Source organism: Hibiscus syriacus, unplaced genomic scaffold, assembly GCF_006381635.1.
Source record: "Hibiscus syriacus cultivar Baekdansim isolate YM2019G1 unplaced genomic scaffold, ASM638163v2 tig00110327_pilon, whole genome shotgun sequence".
Lineage (NCBI taxonomy): Eukaryota > Viridiplantae > Streptophyta > Magnoliopsida > Malvales > Malvaceae > Hibiscus > Hibiscus syriacus.
Window position 1 is genome coordinate 204,285 of NW_024062684.1, and position 16,705 is coordinate 220,989.

Consider the following 16,705-nt stretch of genomic DNA (forward strand, 5'->3'; position numbering starts at 1 on the left):
AGAAGAAGGAAGAAGAAGAAAGAAGAAAGAAAGAAGAAGAAAAGAAGAAGGAAGAAAGTAAGAAGAAGGAGAAGAAAAAGAAGAAGAAATAAGGAAGAGAAGGAAACAATCAAGTATATTATTTTGTGATGTTTAAATCTGTTACTTAGTTTAGATTAAATTATTTTATTTATAATAATGTTATATTAAAATTGTTAATGTTACTAAAATTATTTTTTCTACAGATTCGTTCAAATGTAGAAGAAATCAATTACTTCATCTTGACGCTCAACATATTTCTAGCCATTTGAGAGCGATGACTTATTATTAAATAAAATATTATTTTAGAATAAATATTATTATTAAATGGTAGAAGTTTATTTTATGATTAATTGATTAATTTCATGAATATTATAATTGCAGAAGACGAGCAGCGAGTCATCCGTCATCGGTTCAATATTCCTGCTAAATCATACCCTTTGATTGAAGATAGCCTACAATAGGCTAGATTTTATTATGTCACATTTGTTCGAGAGTATAAGTAGTATCGGGTTTGATTAGTGCATTGATTGAACATTGGATGCCATAAACATACATTTCATTTTCCTTGCGAAGAATGCACATACCATACAACCATGCAACATGTACTTGGACCATACGTTTGAAAAATTGAAATCCTTCTATGCACGACTTGAATGCTCAAAAGAGTCTATGAAATATTTTCTTCCCTGGAACAAGTTGACATTCTTCGTCATATACAGACATGGTTTGAGACTTCACTATGGTTCCCGGGATGAATTGTTTCATTACTTGTAACAAATATGGTAACTCATTGTACGATGTATCCCAATCTCCTTCATTGCCTTCACTTTCGCATTCCAAACATTGTCGTATTTTACTTGGTATCCAAATTGGCTTCGAATAGATGCAGTTAACACTGAACAAGGAATCTTTGGATTCTTTTCAACCAACACCTTCACGTATTCGCATATTACATCGGAGTCCAATAGCAGGTGGTCTTGATTGATTGAGTTTCACAAACATGTGTAAGGACCATTGTACCTTATGATGACCCAAGCATCGTGCCTCTAAATTTTGGACACTCTGATCTTCCACTTGCACTCTGGGTCATATTAACACACTTCACATATATTGTTTTTTGGTTGGACTCTGCAACATGGATATCAACATGACCTTTGATGCAATATCTTTAATCGCCAACATAATTTCATTTTTTCCTCTAAATTGCATCTCAACCGAAAATTCACCAGAATTTTCGAGTGACTCAACCATGTGGTATATGTGGCATGTCTAGGAATTTTGGTGCCCTCATCACATCATTATCTATCTTGTACATGTGAGGGGTAGGTTGATACAGTGTCAGAACTTCATCAGGGCCAAGCTAGGTGCACCACCACCGCAAAAATTATCATCGGCCAAAATGAGTTCCTCAGTTTCTTCATCTTTACTGGAACCATCATGGATTTCCCCATCGATTTTCAGCATCAACATCAATTGTCAATTCCGAATGATATATGTTTGTCTCCTCATACTTTGCTGTTGTGGATGTTACATCGACTTCATTTCCACTTTCCAACTGCGCTATAAAATTGTTTATCGATCTGTATGTTGGGTATTCAAACTCACTTCTGAAAACCATTTGAGATGAATTTACAACTGCATTTCTTGATGACCCAAACATCAGATATATTACGTACATCAACAATTAATTCAATAACTGCAATATTGTTGACTCATGTAATCCAATCATGGTTCCAATATCATCATTTTCTTCAATGGTAATGCAGTATATCTAATTGGATTGACACATACCATAAACTTGTACTTCAAACCATCAACTATAGCTCACATTTTTCTTTATATACTACTTCATTTCTACAAATGTGATATCCCTTTTGAACATCATATTTATATGTCTTTCAGACCGGAAAAACAACTGACCTCATTTTCCATAACATGTTCATTATAATGGATAATCGTGAAAAAATTGTTGCTCATTCTCTACTAATTCAAAATTTGTATTTAAATAAAAATAATGGTATACTATGATCATAAATCGTAAAAATGATATTATACAATATAAAAATATTAAAATAACAACATTAGTAAAATTAACAAATATTTATAAAAATATAATATAATAATCAATAGTAAAACACCTCAAATAAAATTTCTTCAAACTTAATTCACCTTTTTTCTGCAATTTTTTAACAAACTATTGGACTAATTTGAGACAAATAACACAAATTTAAACAAATTTACCATATAATACATACTCAAATTAGAATAATGAAAGAAAAAACTCACACTAAATTTTCTGAAATGCTCCCTCTATTAATCTTCTTTGCAATTTGCTCTCTCTATCAATTGCACTCACCTTCAATTGTTGCTCATATCTTTAGTTTTTAGATGATCACTTCTGATTTCATTCTTTTATATATATATAGCTGAAAGAGTTTTTTTATGTTCAACTTGTTATTACAGGTTATTGGTTAGGATAGGGATATATGTTAACCTTTTATTATTCGAATGCCAGCTACCACCTACAATCGAATGCCAGCTACCAGCCTGAATCTACATGATTGGTGCATGGCCGATGCAGTGTGACAGTGGGAGACGCCATGCACTCCATGATCCATTGGAGTTGAGAAACGCATAACTTCTCATGCGACTTTGTCGGATTTTTGGGACGCCTGGAAGGCACGACGACTCTATCCATAAACGCATGGACAACCATGCGTCTTGGAGGTGCTGGGCTGGGACGTTGGGACGACAGCGCGTCTCCAACCAATACTGTAGTATTCGCCCCATTCGACGAAATGATCTCCCCACAACATTATCCGACAAATTATTTTTTCTCACTACATTATTTGAAACATTCGACACTCGTCTACATATTTGATCCCCTCTAAATTTAATTTATAATTCCTTTAAAAATTTGTGGTGATCTTTGTTTAATTTAAATATTATTTTTAACAATCATGTATTAATTATTTAATTTGATATTGTTTACTTTAATCTCAAGTTTGTTTCCCTATATATAATTTTCATAATAAGATGATATTATATATCATTATTTTATTAATAAATTAAATTATATACCAAATAATAGAGTATTGCAAGTGGACAAATGCACCTCTTCTATCACGGACTAAATTACAAAAAATGATAAAGAACTTGGGGTAGGATAAGATTTTTATGGTGATTTATTGGCTGTACATATTACAAGAATGATATTGGCCTCAATAATTCATTTGTTATTATATTTTTATTTTGTAAAATGGAATTGTTCACGTCAATAATGAACTCACCACTTGCATTTAATAAATTTAAAAAACAAGTAGTATATAAGGGGATGTCATGGTGACAAGATAATGTGAACATAGACGTTGTATGTTCCGGAATGCAGGGAAAGAGTCCACACTCATCTTCTCTTCCACATCAAACCATTCCAACATTCCCTCTTCATCCAAATGACGAGAAAGGGATTCCCCTTATCGGGTTCGGCACGGCGGAATACCCTTTCGGTGCGTCCATCGACACCATGAAAGACACCATCATCGAAGCTATCAAGGTAGGGTACCGTCACTTCGATACGGCCGCTCTCTACCGAACCGAGCAACCTCTAGGCGAAGTGATAGCTGATGCTGTTCGTCTCGGGTTGATAAAATCTCGAGACGAACTGTTCATCACTTCCAAGCTCTGGTGCAGCGATGCGCACCGTGATCGTGTTCGACCGGCTCTCGAGAGAACACTCGGGAACCTGAAGCTGGAGTATATCGACTTGTATCTTGTTCACTGGCCGGTGAGTTTGAAGCCGGGTGAATACGAGTTGCCGGTAAAGAAAGCGGACCTTGTTCCAATTGATCTTAACGCTGTATGGGAATCAATGGAGGAGTGTAAACGTCTTGGATTAACCAAATCAATAGGAGTAAGCAATTTCTCGTGCAAGAAACTCGAAACCATCCTTTTCTCTGCCAAAATTCCACCTGCTGTGAATCAAGTGAGGCTCTCTTTACATGTTTCCCATTTTTTAAAAATAGTTTAGTAATATTTCTATCATTAACAATACATATATACCTTACTCGAACTCGAATCCTCTCTTTTTATCACTTTAAATATTTTCTCAGTTGAGATTTTGTGTCATCTGCTTGATGCTTTTGAAGGTGGAAATGAACCCAATGTGGCAGCAAAAGAAACTGAGGGAATTTTGTAAGGAGAAAGGCATAGTTGTGGAGGTTTATTCTCCTTTGGGTGCCAAAGGAACGCTATGGGGATCAAATAGGTGATGGAATCAGACACACTCAAAGAAATTGCCCAAGCCAAGGGAAAATCAGTTGCTCAGGTATGCTTGAGATGGGCGTACGAGCAGGGAGTAAGTGTGGTTGTGAAGAGTTTCAACAAGAAAGGATGAAAGAAAACCTTGACATCTTTGAGTGGAACTCAGTGCCGATGAGTTGCAGAAAATTAGCCAAATCCCACAGTGCAAAGGCTTTCCCGGTGAGGAATTTGTCACATGATGGTCCTTACAAGTCTCTTCAAGACCTTTGGGATGGCGAGATTTGAATTTCATTCACCCATCTTTTACAAGTCTCTTATTAGCCTCATTTTCAGTCATTAATAGATATATGAAATTACAAGGATGTGTTTGAACGAATCCTGCCAAGCCTTTGATTTGCTTTTATCCAAGAGAATTTGAATCGGTAACGTAAACGAAACTTGCCAAGGTGTGTGCTCTGCTCTTTTTTTTTTTTTTTTAACACAATCCGAATTCCTAACGTAAATATCTACAACTGTTTCCCAAAAGTAGGGCTGTCTATTATTTGATTCAAGTAAACTTTTCTTTTGTTAATTAATTCAATAATTAGATGTTTGGTTGATCAACCGATAACTCTTTTTTTAGGCTCGATTATTAGTTATTTAATTCAAAATCAATTCATTAGTTCGAAATAATAAAAAATATTAAATTCAGATCGGTTAAGAATCAAGATTTAATTGTTTTTAGTTATACTAAACTCATCAAACTTTAAGATGAATAAAAAAAATACATAAATTACACTCATATTATTCTAACTAAAACAATTATAATAAATTTTAATTAGTTCCAAAATCAATCAAAATAACCTAACTTTAATTGATTTGTAACTCTCTAGACCCAACCTATATGTTACGATTAGATATAGAAGATTACAAGAAAATATCTAAAATATTCTTTAATACTTTAAAATCATGTCACGGTAAAAAACAATATTAAAACAATATAAATATCACAAATGAAATAAAATATCAAATAACTAGTATTAAAATAATTCATACGTCAAAAGTAAAAGTAATGTATGACATCAAACGTGTATCTCAAACTACAAGCACATGTCACCAAATAAAGGCAGTCTGAAAGATGGAAACATTACAATAAAAAGTATTGTAGGTGATGTGTTTATCCCCCAAGTATCAAGTCTGGGTGTCTATCCAAAAATATCTGAAAATGGAAAAGTTGGGGGTGTGAGCTAGGGAGCTCAGTGTGTTCCAAAGTGCAGAATAAAACATACAGATAAATTTCAAAATTTATTGAGTATAATAATTTGAAAATGACACTAAGGCTTTTATTTAAAGCCCAAACTACCCTCCAACTGTACATCGTATGTAGTTCCCCAGAATTACATCCATAAGGACTTACAGAACTACATCCATATTGACTTACATAACTACATCTATAAGGACTTACTCTAGACTTAGCGGACGTAGGAGCCAACCTAAGAGAACACCACCATAGGTCCAGAAGGACTTACCCTATGCCTATTGGGCATAGGAACCATCCTAAAAGGGTGTCTTAAGATCCATAAGATCTTACCCTAATCGTAGCATATGAGCCCATTTAAGGGGTGCCTCAGGTCCATAACATCTTACCCTAGGCGCATCATTCTTTTTAAAAAATATGACCAAAACTCCCAAGGGTGAGGTACTATGCCCGTAAAAACCTCGATCAAGTAATTCCTACAATTGGACCTTCAACTCCTTAAGTTCCTTCGAAGCCATACAATATAGTGACATAGAAACAAGTGTATAACCTGGATAGGTCTCAATCTTGAACTCTACTTCTCTGTCCGGAGGTAACCCTGGCAACTCCTCAGGAAAGACATCAAAAAACTCGTTAACTGTATGAATCTCTTCAATCTCGGACAAAGAGCCTCTAGTATTCAAAATACAAACAATGATAGTCTCATATCCTTTTCAGATTATCTAATCAGCAGTCAAAGACTTTTGTACCAGAATTTGACAAAATGGACCGAAAATCAGACTTAGAACATCGAAAAACTTAAAATATGATTTTTTGAAAAAATTCAACTTTTGCTCAAAGTCAAAGTCAAGGCCAAAGTTAGTAGGTCAATGTCAAAGTCAACAGTTCAGTTCGATTTGATTCAATTCGTGTTGACTCGGTTCAAGTTAACTCAGTCCATACCGGTTTGACCCGATTCGATCTGACCGAACCGGTTCTAGATCGTTCAAATTCCAATCAAGAGGCCCACGCGCAAGGGCAGATTGTGGCAGTGTCCAAAACAACGATTGAGGCGCCCCAATCATTCCAGATGCAATTACTCACATGCAACAACTCATATTAAATCTAAAAACAAGCCAAAATTATAACGAAATACGAGGAAAAAGTGGTCGAAAAACTTACGCATGACGGACAGAGAAAAACATGACGGAGAAAAAGTTAGGTTTTGCTCTGAACATGACAAGGAAGACGATGGTATTAGCGGTATGATGAACGGACGTCGGGATCGGTCGAAATCGTCAAAAATTAGCGACGATCGTTTGGGGTTTTCGATGAGACTTTGCAGGGCTCTCTACGGTGAACAACGATGCTTCATGACAAGGTAATGAATGTGTTTATTCACGGGTTGACAGTATCACACTGGTGATGACGGTGCACACCACAAACGATCGCTGAATAAACGGCAACGAGTGAAGATAAGGTTTAAGGTTTTAATGTATTTGGCTTGGGTTCTACAACGAGGAAAATTGATTTGGAAATTTTAAATATGACATAATAGGTTTAAGAGATATTTTAATTATTTTAATCATAAATAGGAGCCTAACTTAGATCGTTGGGGATAGAATTCCTCAATATTATAGGTTGTAGATTAAACCCCACATTTTACATTTCTTTTGATTTTATCATTTGTGGTAAAAAATAAATGGATAATTTCGGCGCTGGACTAGCTAAACGTTTACAGATCGACCCGGGGTTTCTCCAAACTATGCAATTTGATCTCAAAACAAGTTAATTTAAATAATTAATTTAAGCAATGGGTGTGGCATGATTTGATTAATAATTAAAAAACAATTTAATTAATGGGCAAAAACAATTAATTCAATTTTAATTAAATTAATTCGACTAGTAACCGAATTAATCGATCTAATACCACTGCATAAAACTATCGTCTACTAAACTATATTTGTACTAGAACACGAAATGAAATATAATTTATAAAATTATAATGTTATTAATCGATTAAGTCAAACACTTACATGAATTAAAATATTAAAAAGTTGAATCTCAACAACAACAACATATCTCGAAAGAATCTCAAAAGCATTTTAAAATTTTATAAGCCAATCAACGAAATCAAATCGAATCTCAGTTTAACAAGCTTGACATGTTTTATGCGTAAATTATATGTTTAGTCTCTATGCGTATTAGGTCAAATCTTGTAATTAGTCTCTATATTATGTGTAAATTATATGTTTAGTCTTCATATTATAATTTAGTCAATTTAGTCCCTATTTATTTTGAGTTTTAAAATTTCAATTCTAATCCAAACGATACATGCATGAACAATATAACATATTTAAACCATAATAATAATAAAGTACTCATTAAACTTTCGAATTGTTCATGTTTTGATCACTCTAAATTATTTTATTATTATTTTCATATGATGTGGAATTTATTATTATTATTTAATATAAATAATAGAAAATATAAAATAAAAACATAAGGCAGTTGGACTCAACTGTTGACCACCGTCGACTGTCGTAGATGGTGGTCGTTCGGTCTCAAATTTCATGGGTCGCTTCATCTCGATACCCTGAGTCCAAATTTGCCCTCCATTTTGCCGGAACTTGCTTTGAAGTCCACGAATTGGAGATCGAAAGTAGGAAGTCGAAACGTTTCAATCGAGATCCATGGGTTTTGGGATATTTTCTGGTGAAACAACCACCAATTTTAGACTCAGGGTTGAGACTAACCGATCCATGAAATTTGTGAACAACCGCCATCTACGACGGTCGACAACGACCAAAGGTGGCGTTTGACCATCTTCTATTTTTATTCTATATTTTCAGTTATTTTATATTAATAATAATAATATAATAATAATAATAATAATAATAATAATAATAATAATAATAATAAGTCACGTCATACATAAATAATAATAAAATTTAAAGTGATCAAAACAAGAGCAATTCGAAAGTCTGGTGACTAAATTAGAAAAATTGAAAGTATGGTGAGTAAAATATGAGAGACAATATAGTTAAGTGAGGAATGATGTATTTTACCCAATAATAATAATAACTGTAGCATGTAAGACGTGAAACCCACTTGGCAATGATTTATTTTTAAATATATTTTCTAAATGCGAACAAATAAATTAGTAAATAAAATCACAATAACTGTAGATGCTTGGAAAGGTAAAAGATGAAGCAAATGAGGTGAACAGCCATGGATGTTCATTGAAACTTCTAATATATATATATATATATATATATATATATATATATATGTTTATGTGTATTACATACACCATAGTTGTTCATAGACGTGGAAGTTGGAACCAAAATGGAGTTCAAGGAGAAGGAAACAAGGCCAGAGCTAAGCATCCCAAGTTTCCCTCTCGGTTCAACTGGCGATCAACGTATTCCCCTATTAGGCTTCGGCACAGCTGAATTCCCTTTCGGTGCTTCCAACGACACCCTGAAACACACGATCATCGAAGCTATCCGACTCGGTCACCGCCATTTCGACACGGCTGCAATTTACCAAACCGAGCAGCCTCTGGGTGAAGCTGTAGCTGATGCTCTTCGTCCGGGGTTAATCAAATCCCGAGATGAACTCTTCATCACTTCCAAATTCTGGTGCAGCGATGCTCACTGTGACCGTGTCGTCCCTGCTTCCGGCAAACGCTCAAGTATTCATAACCATTTGTTCCATTGATGTTTTCACTATGTTTTGTTATTGGTTTGTTAATTGTTTGTTGATTTTGAATAGGAATCTGAAGCTGGAGTATCTTGATCTGTATATTTTTCACTGGCCACTGAGCTTGAAGCCAGGTAAATATGAATTTCCTTTCAAGGAGGAGGACATTGTTCCTCTGGATCTAAACTCTGTATGGGAAGCAATGGAGGAGTGTCAAAATCTTGGCCTAACCAAATCTATAGGAGCAAGCAATTTATCATGCAAGAAGCTCCAGATCATCCTTTCCACTGCCAAAATCGTACCTTCAGTGAACCAAGTAAGGATCACTTCAATTTCTACTTAATGTTTTTCAATTCATCAATGGTGGATTATGTACGAATTGATGTATGGGGTGAAAGGTGGAGATGAACCCTGTGTGGCAACAAAAGAAACTGAGAGACTTTTGCAAGGAGAAAGGCATACTTGTGCAGGCTTACTCTCCTTTGGGGGAAAAGGGACCGCATGGGGAAGCGATCGTGTGATTGAATCAGAGATACTCAAAGATATTGCACAAGCCAAAAGGAAATCACCTGCTCAGGTATTGTTTTTCTTTTCCATTACATGTAATAGTTTTGGAAGCTTAGTTTGATAGGGGACTGGTTTTGTAATGAAACTGAACAGGTTTGCTTGAGATGGGTATATGAACAAGGAGTATGTGTAATTGTGAAGAGCTTCAACAAGGAAAGGATGAAACAGAACCTTGATATCTTTGATTGGGAGCTCAGTGATGATGATTTGCATAAAATTAGCCAATTTCCACAATGCAAAGGATATGCAGCTGAACATTTTCTGTCAGATTATGGTCCTTACAGGTCTGTTCAAGAGTTCTGGGATGGAGAGATTTGAAGTTCATCATATAATATATGTATACACACATATATATGTCTAATCCGAAACCAAACTGTTGTACGAGTTCTTTGATTTGAAACATTTTCGAAATAATAAGTGAAATGAAACCTGTTGATATGAACAGATGGATGTTCTTCTGCAACATGAATTGACGCTAGAGTTGTTTCCATCTAGGCTATAAGCTCTTATAGTTTGCATAAGCAAAAACAATAAGCTCTTATAAATATTACAAACTTTTTCTTTTTACATTAACCATAATGATCAAATAAAACAATACCTTATTGTTCAAGCACTGTTGCTGCTTCCATTGGCTGATCCAGGCGTCAGCTCTCTTAGCAATGCCACCACCTGTAACATGTTAGGCCTTTTCGAAGGGAAGTCGTCGACGCATTGCAATGTTATCTCCAAGTACCTCATCATCTCTTTAACTTCTTCTGCTTCGGCTTCATCGGTTCCTTTGGTCGCCAACAGTATTTCAGGGTCTATCACTTCCATGTGCTTTTGTTCCCTCACCTTCATTTTTACCCAGCCCACCAAGTTGGTGTCCCCGAAGTCCTCTTTATCGGTCGGGCGCTTTCCGGTCAAGAGTTCCAGTAGGACGACTCCGATCGAATAGACGTCTCCCTTTGCTGTGCATCGGAAACTTTGATAGTATTCTGGTGGGACATAACCGGGTGTGCCTGCAAGTGTGCTCACACTTAAGTGAGTGTCAAGGGCACTTATGAGCCTTGCCATTCCGAAATCTGAGACCCTGGCTTCCATTTCATGGTCTAATAACACATTGCTTGACTTCATATCTCTATGAATAATATGAGGGATGCAATTGTGGTGGAGGAAACAGAGTCCTTTAGCCGCACCCCGAGCAATCTTTTTCCTTTCCTCCCATGTTAGTATTCGTCGATCTCTCGCCTTTGCTCTTCCGTGGAGCATTTCTTCGAGACTACCATACTCCATGAACTCATACACAAGCAGCCTTTCCTCTCCTATCATGCAGTATCCCAACAATGGCACGAGATTCTTATGCTTTATCTTCCCTAATGTTTCCATTTCAGCCATGAATTCTCGATCGCCTTGGCAGCTCAACCTAATGAGTTTCTTGATTGCGACACTCGAACCGTCCTTCAAAGTGGCCTTGAACACTTCTCCGAACCCACCGCTACCGATGAGACTTGCTGCTGAGAAACCATTTGTAGCCTCAATGAGTGTGGAAAATTTTAGCTTCCTTAACTGTCTCTGAAATGTGGCGACATTGATGCTCAGTGGTTCTTTCTCTTTCTCGATCTTCCATGTCGTAGCTGCATGAACTGCTTGCAATCTATTAAGCATCTTGACTTCCTCGACTCCCCTCCGCCTCGCACGCATCGCGATTGCCCATACGATCAAAATGCATATAGATGCAATGGAGATAAGTATCCAAGGACAATGCTATTAGCCCATGAAACAGCAGCAGCCTTCCTACTTCTTTTGCCATCTAAATCTGAGCTTGTAGAAGCTTGATTGTTTCCATTTCGACATTCAGGCAACGGAACTCCACAAAGTCCTGGATTATTAGCATACTGAGTTGCTGGAAGTGTACTCAGCTGACCCCTTTGCGGAATCGGACCGGTTAATTCGTTATACGACAAGTCGATCTGCACCAGAAAAGATAAGTTGGAGAATGACTCTGGGATTTGGCCCTGCAACCTGTTATGTGATGCATCAAACACACCTAAATTCCTCAGCTGGCCAAGCGAAGAGGGAATCTCTCCGGATAGCTGATTATGTGCTAATTCAAGAACCTGCAACGCCACCATTTCACCGATTTCATCGGGGATCTTCCCTCGAAGCTTGTTGTACGAGAGATCCAAATACTCCAACGTCTGGTATTGTGTGAAAAGACTCAAGACTGCCCCGGAATACATCCTTGTAAAATCACAGCTTTTCAAGTTTGGTATCTGCAATAGCCTTTCAGGTCTAATACCAGCAAACTCCAACAGCCCTCCAACACCTTTACACGAATTCCCAACGTTCCTTACGAACACTAGAGTGTTACCTGAAAGAATTCCACTCAAGGATTTAGCACCGAGCTGCCGGCCGAGTCTCGGTGGGATTTCTCCTGTGAGCTGGTTGCTGTTTATATCTAACCAAACCAAGCTAGTGCAGTTTCCTAGCTCTCCTGGTATTTCACCACTCAAGCTGTTGTTTGCCAGCTGAAGAACAGCTAACCTTGACAACATGCCGAATTCTCGAGGGATCGAGCCGGTGAGTTTGTTGCTCGTGAGAGATATCCATTCGAGATTGCTGCAGTTGAATAACTCAACAGGAATCTCACCACTGAGTCGATTGTTGTTAAGGATGAGATCTTTCAATTTACTGCATTTTCCCAATTCTTTCGGGATTTGTCCCTCCAACTCATTAAACCACGCTATCAGCTGTTCAAGATTCTCAAGCACCCCCAGCTCGGCCGGGATCGATCCGTTGAGATAGTTTAAACTGAAATCAACTGTCTTCAAATGGGGACATTGTGACAGTTGACTTGGGATCTGTCCTTTTATAAGATTGTCCGGGATCTTCAGCTCTTCAAGTGCTGCAGCTCCGGGGCATATATCAGGTGGAATGGTCCCAAAGAATTTATTCGAACTCAAATCCACAATCCTCAAGCTCTTGCAATATGAAATCGAAGACGGAAACGGACCGAAGATTATGTTATTACTCAACAACAAGGCCTCTAATGCACTAAGATTCTGGAGGATAGAATCCGGGAAAGGACCCGTTATGTTGTTATTAGACAAATCAAGAAGCAGCAGGTAAGAACATGAAGACAATGAACCAGGAACAGGACCTGACAAGTTGTTGTAAGAAAGCCTGAGTTCCAAAAGTGAGTCACATGCATTCCCCAACTCTGAAGGTATCCAACCGGTGAGATGGTTAGAAGAAAGGTCGAGCCTTTGTAACCTTTTAAGCTCTCCGAAAGAGCTCGGGATCTCCTCGGTGAGGGAATTCGACGAAAGATTCAATGCGGTGAGCTTCGTGCAATTCGAGAGACGATCAGGGATCGAATCGATGATATGGTTACCGGACAAATCAAGGACCAACAATGAATTGCATGAGTTCTCCAATTTCAGCCCTGAAATGGACCCTGTTATGTTGTTGAATGAAAGATCAAGAACCTGCAACTTATCAGGGTTTGGTAACAAAAGATCATCATGCAAAGAGCCTGTTAAATTACTATGGGACAAATCGACATATTCGAGATTCGGTAGCTTGGAGAATAAGGTATCAGGGAACGGACCAACGAGGCCGGTGTCGGACAACTCGAGACGCTTCAGTCCGTATGGGAGGAACATCAAAGTGGTTGAATTTACAGTGAACATATTCCCAGACAAAACCAAAGCAGACAACATGTTTAAAGAAGCCAAAGGATTGAAGAAGATAGTCCCATAGAGGCTGCACTGGTTAAGTTCAAGCTGAACCACTCTTCCTAATGAACATTTAACTCCATACCAGACGCATGGACTCGTTTCGGTCTTCCAACCCGATAAAACTCCGGTCGGGTCGATATCGATCATCTTTTTGAAGGCGAGAAGGGCCGCTGCATCGGTTTTAATCGACGGAACCACCACCGCGGAAACTGAAATGTAGACTGTAAAGATAAGTATCAGTGGGAGATGATAGGAAAGTTTAACCGGTTTGGTCTCCATTGATGAAAAACACAATTGAGAGAAAGATGAAAAGGATAGTGGGAGTGGTGAATATGATGAGCAATTGTTGCGGATGCAAAGTAGAAGAGAAGCTTTAGAGAAAGATGTTGCTTTTCTAATAAATAATTTTCAACTCGAATCAATACATCTATAATACAGATTCTTTTCATTGATCTATACGTTCATACTTCATACTTTGATGGTTTAGGGGAAGTACTAGGACAAACCAAAGCATTGATCTGACAAATGGTCAAAGGAAAAGGACCCCACAGACAAGATCTGTCATAAGATCGGCTTATTTTTATTACAGAGAAAAAAAAATGCTAAATTTGGAGTACGTATATGGTTTGATGATCATTAATGCAAGAGTAGTCGCTGTCTGTTTGTTTGTCAGAGAGGCGTGAGAGAATGTATTTTTGTTTCATATATGATCAAGATGAAGAAGATTCAGTTCCATTGTAAGTGATCGTCTCTGCTCCATTTTTGTTTCTTTCTCATTCCTCATTCCAACGATTTCGATTTCATGTCATTTCCCCCCCCCCAACTTTCTGGGCAACAATTGATTTCTAAATATGATTTCAATTTCATTTTTATGTCATTATATTTATATTTTCCTGACCTTTTTTTATTTATAGAGGATATTAAACGTTTATTTATGTTAATTTAATTATTTATCAAATTAATATATTATATTTATTAAATTTTAAATAAAATATTTAATAAATATTTATTTATTTTAAAATATATAATGCCAAATTTAGCCCCAACGTTTACCAAATTGTTCATTTTGATCCATTTTCTTTTTTCAGTATTTTGATCTTAATATTTTATTATAGGATAAAAATACTCCTAAAGTTTGACTAAATAGTTACATTAACCTTTATTCTTTTTTTTAGAGCAGTTTGACCTCAACGCTTTATTTTAGGTAAAAAGACTCTTATTTTGATGTGTTAATCGTTTGTTAACAAATATTGGGGACTAATTTTGGCATTATACCATTTCAAAATTAGATAATTAAACTCCTCCCTCATTTAATTCGACTCCATCTCTTCCTTTTGTTATACAAAAGATGTGAACATATATACACACACTACTTATTAATGAATGAAAATTAGAACGTAAAGGTGCAAAAGAACATTAAACGTCGAACACATTTAGATATTTTGTTAAAAGTTAATTAAGGAAAAGCATGGTTGATTAGCCCCCCCCCCTAGATAACATAAAATGTGAAGGAATATGAACATATATGATTACGGTCCACTTGGGTGGACCAAACACATTATAAAATGTTTTATTAACCCTTGAATTTTATTTTATTTTTAAAGAAATATATGTAGCGAGAGAGAATAAGAATGAAGGCCCACACTATAAACAAGAATCAATTAGCTCGTGGTTAATGGGTGGAAGAATATTAGGCATGAGAAGTGATGATGCCCCCATTTGCAATTGCTCCTTTCTTTCTTAATGTAGAAAACTATGGTCTCGATAAGTTTAAAAGTACGCTTAAATTAGAGGATTTAGACTTGTACATTTACGTATGTATTTTGTATTTACGCTATTAATATATTAAGAAACGTTTTAACATATATTATCTCACTATAATCTCATACTAATAAAAAGTTAATAATGCTTTGAATCAATGATAAGTTTTGCTAATTAATTGGAGACGCATGGATTAACCTAGGCTGGCATTCAAAATTATATCTTTTTATCCTATTAATATTTTTAAAGAAATCACTAATTTTATTCAAAATAGAAAATATTCTAAATTACAATAAAGATTTACTATTATAATCGTAAATTAAGCACATAATTAGAACAATTTCGTATAACCATTGAAACAAAACTAGCAACTTAAGATCACACAAGGATCATTCAAGGAAATATTGAAATCTAACCAAGAAAACTTGAACAAAGATAGACACAAACAGATTTGATCGCATCGACAAACGAATGCCAAAAGGGGATCAAGCCACTGAAAGACAACCGACAAATCGCAAATCAGACTCGAGCGATGTGAAAAGCTATCCACGTACGCATAACGGGTATCCAAATCTAGTCCGATGGTCCAAAGCATGGAAGATCATCAATATAACATATAAGTGTCATCTTATCAGTCATTGCGATGTCTAATCAACCCTTAGAAAAAAGATAAATAAAAACAATGGTCAAACTGTCGAAAAACGTGTCAAACGGTAGAAGAAAGTATGCCATAAAACAGAAGAAAATGTTTCATACAGGTAGACTTATTGAAAAAAAAATGACAATAAAGAATATTGACGGTCGACAACCAACATTAAAGTTGGTGTCCTCGCTAATTAACCAAAGACAAAGAAAATAGATGAACGATTTACTAATTAGATAAAATTAAAAGAAAAAACTTTTTTTACTTTTTTTATGTTAGATCTAAAATTATGATGAATATCCATACATAAAAATGATTTTTATCCTATTAAATTAATCCCACAATTAACTGCTAACTCTCACGACTACTATTAATTTTATATTGCATACCAACAATTTTGATTACTTCAATAAATTCCTACGCATATATAATCTCTTTGCTTCAAGTTATAAACAATTCCTTTCTTTAAAATTTATTTCAAGTGATAGATTAATTTAATTAATTGAGAGCTCATTTATTAGGTTTAAAATGTAAATAATTTTATAATATTATGAGCTATTAGATTTTTCTTTATATAAACAGTATACTAAAAAAAACCTTTTATAACATAAGAGAGTGATAACCACAGCATCTATTTTTTAGTATAATCCTCGGTATTAAATTCATTAATTAATTAATTTTAATTTAGATAACATAAAAATTTATTATAAAGATGACATTTCTCAAACTAGACTTATTTATTTACAACGTCAATATTCAAAGTTCAAACAATATGTTATGACATAAAGTAATGATAGAAACAAGAAAAAG

At 35.8% G+C, this 16,705-nt stretch overlaps 3 pseudogenes; 2 read left to right on the forward strand and 1 right to left on the reverse strand.

The window, feature by feature from the left end:
* Positions 1-3,368: 3,368 nt before the first annotated feature.
* Positions 3,369-4,657, forward strand: LOC120118115 (annotated as a pseudogene).
* Positions 4,658-8,783: 4,126 nt separating this feature from the next.
* Positions 8,784-10,092, forward strand: LOC120118116 (annotated as a pseudogene).
* A 234-nt stretch (positions 10,093-10,326) lies between these two features.
* Positions 10,327-13,851, reverse strand: LOC120118114 (annotated as a pseudogene).
* Positions 13,852-16,705: the final 2,854 nt, after the last annotated feature.